We start from the raw sequence: 10,232 nt of genomic DNA, 5'->3' as shown, positions 1-10,232 counted from the left end.
GCTCTTCCCAAAGTGGGAACCAAGAGTGATTTTCTTACGCTTAAAGAGATACAATGCATAAATACAAACAGACATTAATATATGTAGATATTCATGTTTTAAAAGCTTAGTGAGTCTCCAAGGGCTTTAGAAGAAGCTAGTGCTCTCAAGACACTGATGGGATCACTGGATGAGATGCAGAATCACAGGACCACTGAGGTTACAAGGGACCTCTGGAGGTCATCTTGTCCAGCCCCCCTGCCCAGGTGGAGCGACCAGGATCAGGTTACCCAGGACTGTGTCCAGATTGCTTTTGAATATTTCCAAGGATGGAGACTCCAAAACCCCTCTGGGCAACCTGTGCCTGCGCTCTGTCACCCTTACAGTAAAAAAGTGTTTCCTGATGTTCAGGAGGAACCTTCTGTGTTACAGTTTGTGTCCATTGCCTCTTGTCCTGTCACTGGACACCACTGAAAAGAGCATAGCTCTGTCTACTTTACACCCTCCCTTAAAATATTTATATACATTGATAAGATACCCCTTGTCCCTTTTCTTCTACAGGCTGAATAGTCTCGACTCTCTCAGCCTTTCCTCATGGGAGACATGCTCTAGACTCTTCATCATCTTAGTGACCCTTCACTGGACCTGATCTACTATGTCACGACTCTCTTGTACTGGGGAGCCCAGGACTGAACTCAGCACTCCAGATGTGGCCTCACCAATGCTGAATAGAGGGGAAGGATCACCTTCCTCAACCTGCTGGAAACACTGTCCTTTTGTTTTATTGCTACCAATGTTCCTTTTGATATAATTCAGCATCTAGAGGGTTTGCAGTGTTTCAGTGTTCTCACAGGTGGCTAATTCTCTGATTTGTTCTGTTGATCATGCCTAGAAAAAGAGCATGTCCAGGATCCACTGATAGCAGTTTGCAAGTCAACCACTGACAAAAGAAATATCTCTTAAACTAGAAAACTTAACAGGAAGAGGAAAGTGAAGCAAATTTATAGAGAATTTTCTAGGGGAAGCCCTGCCCATGCAAGCAAAATGGGCAGCATCCATCATCCACAAAAAGGTGAGTCCTTGATTGCTTGACACTGGCTCAGGCCAAACATTATTGAAGCACAGCTGGGACCCCTCCAACTCAACGGCTTCCATGGTGTCCCAGGCACAGGGGTCAGTGCAAGCCCTAGAAAAACTTTCATTAGCCTTCCTGGAAAGAGCAAGTGGAGGTGAGGAGATAAATATTTTCTCTGGTCATCTCAGAGAGACGCAGCACAAGCCAAAGTAGAGAGCAACCTGCTGCACGGCCATGCCCAGTTCCTTTTACCTGTTTAGCTCTCCTTCTGCCTTCACACACCTCCCTTGCCACGTGTCTTTAGTGTCCAGTATGCTGGTGTGATGCAGAGAGCATCACCTGGTACTGCCTGTATGTGCTACTACACAGTATTTCTTCCTAGACCAGGCTTGGTAGTACAAAAATGCAGGAAAAATTCCCTGCAAACTGCCCAGAGACCGCTATTTCCCCCACTTTTAGGGGCATGAAGGGCCACAGAGGAGGGCCACAAAAATAATCCGTGCGCTTGAAGCACCTCTCCTATGGTGAAAGGCTGGGAAAGTTGGGGTTGTTCAGCCTGGAGAAGACAAGGCTCCGGAGAGACCTTATTGTGGCCTTTCAGTACTTAAAAGGAGCCTATGAGAAAGATGGGGACAGACTTCTTAGCAGGTCTTGTTGCAATAGGACAAGGGGCAACGGTTTTAAACTAAATGAGAAGAGATTCATGCTAGACATGAGGAAGTATTTTTTACAATGAGGGTGGTAAAACACTGGCCCAGCTTGCCCAGAGAGGTGGTAGATGCCCCATCTCTGGAAACATTCCAGGCCAGGCTGGATGGGACTCTGAGCAACCTGATATAGATGAAGATCTCCCTGCTCAGTGCAGGGGGGCTGGACTAGATGACCTTTGAAGGTCCATTCCAACCCAAATGGTTCTATGATTCTATGAAGTAATTCGGCTTTGGGGCCAGTGGTACAGAAACATCACATCTCTGAAGGAATTGGCCGTTACCTGTGAATTACATGCTGCTCTCTGATATGTGGGCTTGCATCCACAAAGAAAAAAGGGGCTAAAAATCTGCCTGAGCCCACAATCACATTACACGTAGCTTCATGTCATGCCCTCTGAGGTGTGTTGCAGATATTTTATCAGAAAAGTAGTCCCTTGTGTTGAAGTGTATTGATTCAATAAAATTACATCAGTCTTGAAAGGCAACTTGCTTTAAATAATGGTGCATAATGGCAAAAATACAAGTTGTGTAGCTTACGTAAAGTTTTCATCTCATTTTCAGTAACCGTTTAAACAGAAATGTTTCATTTTAGGTAAATGTTAACATTATGTTAAGCTGTATTCTACTGCTGTGTACTAACAAAGGTCATGAATAGAGTAATAAGTGTTTGAGGTTTGCAGGATTGCTTTGATGTAAATTCTATTTGCCACCGGTATTCTCCATTTACCACATATCCCCCTGGTGAATGGCTTGCCTCCATAGCACATAAATTTGTTATAAATCATAATTCTTCTATTACATCATTTCCAACCTATCCAAGCTAAAAGCACAGTGTGATTTAAACATTTTTTTTCCTATGTAGATTTTCCAGTTTGGTGGCATATCTGCTGCATAGTAAATTCTAGACAGTCATTTTTTCATGGTATATCTAACGTCTGCATTTTGGACCCAGCCTAGTTGATTATTGAAAACTGTGAGAGTTTACCAACAGTTATAGCGAGACCAGAACTGCATCCTCTCTGTATCTAACTTGCCTTTGTTGGAGCAGCATGCTGGTTTGGAACCAGCTTCTAATGAGGCTGTATCTGGAGTTGCAAACATCAGATGTGCTAATTGTCTGCTGAAATTCTGGGTTTGGTGCCAGCAGTAAGCGCTGGGTTTCTAATCCAATGCTGTTTGTTTTCTCTTATGATTTAGTGCCACAAAATTCTTCTGTTACAATTTGTAACAATGGCAAATGAGGAAAACGTTGGCTTGCAATGAACAAGTCTGCAATACGATAAAATAATGACAGTGATATACGGTATTTCTGTTACGTTTCTGCTATGCATACTTTCACACTAAAATAGAGAAGGGAAAAAAATTATGTGATTTTTATGTCACAGTATTAGAAACACTAGATATTAAATCTTGTTGAAAGATAAGGCTGTTAGCCAAGCAAACTGTAAAGTGCAAGCTGCCATTTGCAAGCATTTTTACACACAAGTTAGTCTCCAGACATGCACATTCCATTGAATTCAGTGGAATTATCCATGTGCATTCAGTTATTCAGTTGTGTTCCTGTAATATTGAGACTTTGTTTGTTAGGAAGCAGAAAGCTCCGATAAAACTGCTGATTTATAGTATTCCGAATTACATTAGCCTAAGGAGAGCAAATGCATCATAGTCATAGTAATCAGATGCTCTGCTTTTGACCAGGGACATAATTTGGTGCTTACATGTGAATCTACCTGTTTTCTGTTTGTCTCCGAAAACAATATGATGAAGAATAAAACTAGCTAAAAAGCCCGAGTAACAGAACAGTGTTAACAGAACAGTCTGTAAAAGTGAACAAGTACAGCAGAACGTCCATCTTTCCTCAAGATTTGTACAGATCTCATTAAGAAACAAAATTGTATTGGGGGGCCTTAGTTGTTTTGGGCAGTAAGATGGTGGAAATTTTTCACAGTGATTTTAATGAAAACATGTTCTGAAAAAAATGTTGAAATACTAATTTTTTATTGCTTCATCTCATCCCATTCAGCCCATGCAGCACAAATGCAGCAGGATTTAGAATAAAGAGGTGGGACAAGCTGCCTCAGGCAGTGAGACTAGTGTAAAAACCAGGACGAAGGTGTAAAAGACAAGGCTTCTTAATGAATATTTTGGTATGGTGAGATGGCCAGGAGTGTGCAAGGCCTAGAGACCTTCTGGGTTTCGAGACAAGGGCAGCTTTGCAGAGAGCTCTCCAGAGATGAGTCTCTGCAATGCAGCCATCAGTAGAAGGCTGCCCGTGCCCAAGCGTTTTCCAGTGGACCCAGAGCAGGGACAAAATAAACCATGGGAAATGCTTAGCCCACTGTGCTTAGCACAGAAAAGCTACGGAGAACCCCATGTGGTCCCTTTTCCACCTCCCCAAAACACCATACAAGAGAGTGATCTACCTGCAGAGCTGAAACAAGTGTTAAAAGACGTACACAGCAACGGGTCAGTTAGGTACATTTTTGCCAGCAATTGCCCACAGATACACAAGCTTCATTTAAAACAGAAATCTCCTATCAAGCAATCCTTTGAAAATATTTACTTTGTTATGGTTGCAAAGTATGGCAACAACATACCTTTAATGAAAACCCAAATAAGTGGCATATGCTGCAATGTGTCTACCTTTATGGCTTTATGGTCTTGATTTCTTATGTCACATTCTGGTTACAATTTTGACTTCAGTGAATGCTTTGGGGATGTAGAAGAGCATATATAGTGTTTTATGAAGGCATAAACTGATAATGTTTATTTTAAAAGTATATTATCATGCTGAGAGAGAAAGCAGGGGAAATGTCATAAATAATGAAAAGATTTATTGTTGCAAAGAGTTTTACAAGAGTTACCACACATTAAAAAGTAGTGGTCCCCCGGAAAGGTGCTGGCTGCGCAGGGCAGTCCCACTGGCATGGCAACAAGTACCACTAAGATCCTGTGAACTGGGGTAAAGTGGCAACATGATGATCTTCAGGCTGATGGCTTGTGGCAGTGAGCATCTGCCCTGGGGCTGTTTTGTCCAAAGGGCTGACACAGAAATTTAGGCGTTTATGCAGACGGGGACATACGGGGCACACCTGGGTGTATCCCTATGCCTTGTTGGGATGAACTGTTATTAACTATGTTTATGCAGACCTTGACATCCTTATGAGTGTGCTTAGTGCCAGACCATCACCAGGCTTCAGTTCTTGGTGGGAGCCATTTTCTGCACATATTGCCAAGTTGAGACAACAGTATGTGACTGCTTCAGCTGGAAATGTTTTAAAACCAACTCTGGTGGGGCTCAGTGTTCTCAGCCTCTTCCCATCCCATACTACGCTTGTTTCCTTTTTTGTTTTAAAATAGTGTTTTCACAGTACCAGAAACATGATTTATTTTTCCCATTAACAGTTGAAATGAAATTCCTTTACAACGTAATAACTATCCCATGTATAACCTTCCCCTCCCCAAAATGTTAAGATCCCACACTGTTATGAGACTGTTCCACAACTGATGTATTTATGATCAAGCATTTCTTGGCCATATTTGGTGTGTGTTTAGCCATTTCAATGTGTGTTCAGTCCAGATATACTCAGCAATTGAACAGTTGTTGCATGTGAAGAGCAATCACTTTATGAACAGCTTTAGTGATGGCTTTCCTATGGAGAGCCAGGCCACTGCCCTTTCAGTATCCTACCCTGGTCCCACCCAGCAGAAGATATTGGGAAGGCGTGAGACTCCATAGGCATATAGAGATTAGGATTTGCAAAGTTTGTGGAGGAGATGCCAAGTAATTAGTGAGGAAAACCAGAAATCATCTATGAACCTGAATCTAGTCCTAGCCTGTCCAGGTGAATGCCTTAACTTTGTTACCAGAGTCATTTTTAGACCTCTTTAGACCTGTACATGTCAGCTGAGCTGTGCTGAAGTGGCAGATCCCCCACACTGCAGTCCTGCTGATATCCCCAGTGGATCCAAGCCCCCTGGCATGATCCACCGCTGCAGATGCACAGACACAGCAGGGCATCTCCAGGGTCAAGGTGGCTACTCTTCAGCCAGTGAGAGGAAAAGACAAGGTTTTTCTCCTGCTCTGAAAGAATGAGTCTGGCTGAGCTCATCACTCATCCCCAGCAGAGGGCTTGTGAACTTCGCCCAGGAGGGTTCAGGCTTTGGGCAGGGTGTGCGAGCGGCAGGAGGGGCTGGCAGTGATTGGAAATTATAAAGATCAGTGCCTTCGCCTGCAGAGCAGGCTCCTAAATCACAGAGTCAGAGAATCGTTTTGGTTGGAAAAGACCTTTAAGATCATCAGGCCCAACCGTTACCCATTAATCATTTGAGGAAGGCATCTGACAGCTTTACCCTAACCCAACACATGTGGGATACCGTACACATTTTTCCCAAATAACATTTTATGGGGAATACAAACCAGAAAATGCTGACCCAATCCTGCTCTGTGCTTCTACTGCTGCCTCCCCACCCCCCAGATGGTGATGCCATCACTTGCCCTTGTGCCTTAGTCCAGCAGACAGGATTCCCCACCATGTGCGTGAAGCACCAGATGATCCTGCTAACAACATCTTTTGGCTCCCATTGCCTGGATGGCTACAACAAACATATCTACTCCATCCCTACACAGTGAGGGTGGAGGGACTGCATTTCGGGGATGGGCAGCTGGTGGTCTTCTCCTGGGTTTCTGGGCACAGAAGCAGGGAAAAGCCCAGGGGAAAACTGCATCCCAGCACCCTTTCTTATAGCAACCCCCAACCTGCCCACTCCCTGCCATGCGAAAATGCTCTCCCGTTCTCCCTATATTTAGGACTGAACCAGTGCTCAGAACCACTAGTGTAATAGATGCCCTTACTCTCTGTGGGGAAAGAGGAAATCTTGGCTCTGGTGAATTTACAGGCAAAACTCAAAGGCATTTGCTTTGTTCTAACAGCACATAGTAGATGGGTTTTGCTGTCAGTACTGAAGCCCTGTACCTCCTTTCAAACTGTTCTGTGATGTGACTGCTAAAGTACTACAAAAACAGCATTTACTATAAAGTTGAAATGCTAATATTTATACACTGTGTCCATTGGGATGGAGTAATTAATTTTTTATTAAGCAGCTATTAAAGAGTTTTTCTAAATTACCCCAAATAGGTTTCCCACCTTAAACAGGCTGTTCTTTTTTTCCCCTCTAATGTCTTTTTTCAGTGTATGGCTTTGATCTTGTGTTTGACTTGTGCTTCACAGAAAAATGCTCATAAACCTCCACAGAAAGATTCTCTTGGCTTATAGCTTTATTCAGGAAATATGGTGGATCTGTAGCAAAACCATTTTAGGAGCACTTAGGAAGAGAAGTCTACTTGCTGAGTACCAGAACTAAAATATTTGCTTCCCCAAAGGTTTAGAAAGACACTTTCCAATACAGGGAAATCTATTCCAATTTTGGTTATGGGTTGTATCACACTTTATAAAGCTTGGCCCTTTAAAGTATGAATGAGATTTCATGTACTTCAATTCTTAAAAAGCTTTCAAGAATGCTGCAGCAAGCCCATGCAAGTCTTCCTGACCGCTTCCCTGGTTCAGACAAGCAGAAATCCTATGGCTACAAACACGTCCCCGCCTGCCATAACGCTGGGATAGGAACCAACCACAGAACAGGAGAGTGAGAGTTAGTAATTTGCTGTAATCCAAGATTACTACAGTTTTATTGCAGGTCTCCACAAATTACAGTTGTATGTGGAACTAATGTTTTTTCCAATTGCCAATATGTGCTCTGCTCAGGGGTACAGAATTAAGAGCAGAAGGATTATTTCTCAACAATTAGCACTTAAGCCCCTATTACTGTAGTTTACTAATAAAATCCAGGAAGAAACATTCATTGTACCCATATTGTTCTCTTTCTATTGTGCTGCTTTAGATTTTTTTTTTTTTTAATAGTTTCACTTTCTTCTGCTAGAAGCAAATACAATGTAAGTAGTAATGAAAACCCAGGGCATTACAACACAAATCCAAAGCACTGTTGATGATCGTGTTTTCACGTTCAAGCTTTTTAAGAGATACTGTTTGCAGGTGCAGGAGAAAGAGAGACTGGCCACCCTGTGAGGCCAAAGGAGAACTCAGGCAACAGGTTTTCCTTCACTTTTATCTTATCCCAAAGCCTTTGAATTGAAGGTAGACCCCGATCTCTAAAACCATCCAGGGAGGATGTCACTGAGTGCCATGGAAGACAGCTCTCAGCCTTCTCCACTTGCAGCTTTGGCTGCTCACATTGAATAGAGAAATTAGATTTGAGAATCTCATTTGGTTGCGGTATCTAATGTTAGTTAGTGGATGTAGGTGCTAAAAAGCTGCTCTTGGCCCAGGGACAAGAAACTATTCTGAGAAATGCACTATCAAAGTGGGCTGAAGAAAAAAAAAGGAAATAACCTTTAAAATGAAGTCTTCTCTTTCCCATGCAATGCCTCTACAGGATGAAACAGAAAAGAGTCTCTTTCCCACGTAATGGCTCTACAGGATGAAATAGAAAAGAGCTGTGTTTTTGGAGTTCCCCAGAGTTCAGAAATCTTCTTCTGTAGATTAATAGAAACATTTGTGCCTCCTGCTGAGGGCTGTAGTCTAATTCAGAGGTGCTGGAGAATATCTGTCTCTCCATGACACTCAGCAGGTTTGCATGACACCAGGGTCAGGGTGGTCTAGAGATGTAGCTATTAAATTATGCAGGGTGCCAATACTGGTGACTTCAGGCTTGTGCACAGTTGTGTGTGCTCATAGGGGTTCTGCAGTGGGAGATACCTGAAGGGAGCAGAGTGACTGTAGAGCCCAAGATCCTCACTGGAAAAACCCATCCCAGTACCTTCACCAAGGAGTCAGTACGTTCAAACATAGGGTTTCCTTTTCTCATTGAGGTAGATGCCAACTAAGATGGGCTTCTCTAGATGGTGTAGCGAGCCATGGCAAGGTGGGTGCTGGCAGGGCTCAGGACGTCATCTTCAGCCACACAGGAGTTACCCTGAGAGCGCCAGCTGCTCCTGGGTGCTCAAATCCATCCCATTGCTGTCCTCCAAGCTCCTACCATCAGCTGCTGATCCCCCACACTCCTGCCTGACCACACAAACCCTTCTATGGCTGCTCCTGAACTGCATGAGGAGATGGTGTCTCTATTTCTGTAGTTTGGGTCATTTTCAGCCAGCTCAGCATGAGCAGGGAAGCGGTGGAAATGACCAGGGGAGTGGGGAGAGAAGAGGCTGCCCCCAGCAGCAGCACAGATTTGTGCCCAGCTGAACTGGCTGTGCAGCTCTGACCTTGGGTTCCTCCACACCCCTTCTTTTGTTTTCTATTTTTCTTTTCTGATTTCTGAAATTTCAGGTCTAACTTGCCTTTTTATTCCTCTGTCTCGGATGTTTCCTTTATTCCACAGCTTCTGTCACTCATGTCCTGCCATTTTCTCTCCTGGAGACCGTCACCTCCATCTCCTCTATCTGGCACTGTTTACTGGGTGTATGCAGGGTAACCTGTTTATGGGCATACAGCTGGGCGTCTCGGCAAAGCCCAGGTTGGTAGGTAGGTCCATGGCGCTGGATGAGGTATGGCTGTATGAAAACAGGCATGACAGCTAGCACAAAACACGGTGGCCAGCACACGAGTGAAGTTTCCATTTTGCTTCTTCAGACTGAATGGTGAAAAGACCTGAAGGGAAGAGACAATGATAACTGGCAAAACATTGTAATTCACGTAGTGTGTATTCCAAAATGCCTGGAGTTCAGTACAAATCTCTGTATTTACTCCAAGCTTTGGCCTGAGAATTGTGGGTGAAAAGTGAGCCCATGAAACTGAATGGGAGGGCTCCCACTTCACCCTTGGGCTTTGTCCTCTGTGAAGAAAGGGTGGTGGGGCAGGGCTATGAGGCACAATAAAGGATACAGGGAAGGATGCTCGAGAATTTTATGTGCCCTTCATCACACTATGTGAACAAGGAGGAAGGAAGTGGCTGGAGATTGAAAATGGATTAAAAGAAATACATACTTTTTAATCCTCTGCAAAGGCTGATATTAGGATAAAAATTTTAAACTCATGGATAACAGTAATATCTGTATTCATAGCAGCTGAATTGCTGGTTGTCCAAGTAGAGTTACAAAATCTTCAGCTGAAGTTTTTTCTGTACTTGCAGCATAAATGCTGACCCTTCTCCCTCCTCCCCAGTTAACTCTGATCCTATAAAATGGATAAGATACATTTCAGATTTGTCCTGGAAAAGTACTGTTGCACTATCCTAATGTTCAGAGGAGAAGTTGTGTTTATTTAACATACTAACATTAGCAGCGAGGCAGGACATTATGATCCATGGAGATCTGCACTTTTAAACTCAGGAAGTACAAATCAACCTATTTCTCATTAACCTTATCTCAAAAATCTAGTTGATGGGACATGCTCTTAAGTCTACTCCTTTTTCAAAAAGCCTTTCCCTCCTCCAGGACTGCTGGTGTT

The sequence above is a fragment of the Streptopelia decaocto genome (assembly GCF_964273445.1).
Source record: "Streptopelia decaocto genome assembly, chromosome: 1".
In the NCBI taxonomy this organism is placed as follows: domain Eukaryota; kingdom Metazoa; phylum Chordata; class Aves; order Columbiformes; family Columbidae; genus Streptopelia; species Streptopelia decaocto.
This window is presented reverse-complemented; position numbering follows the sequence as displayed.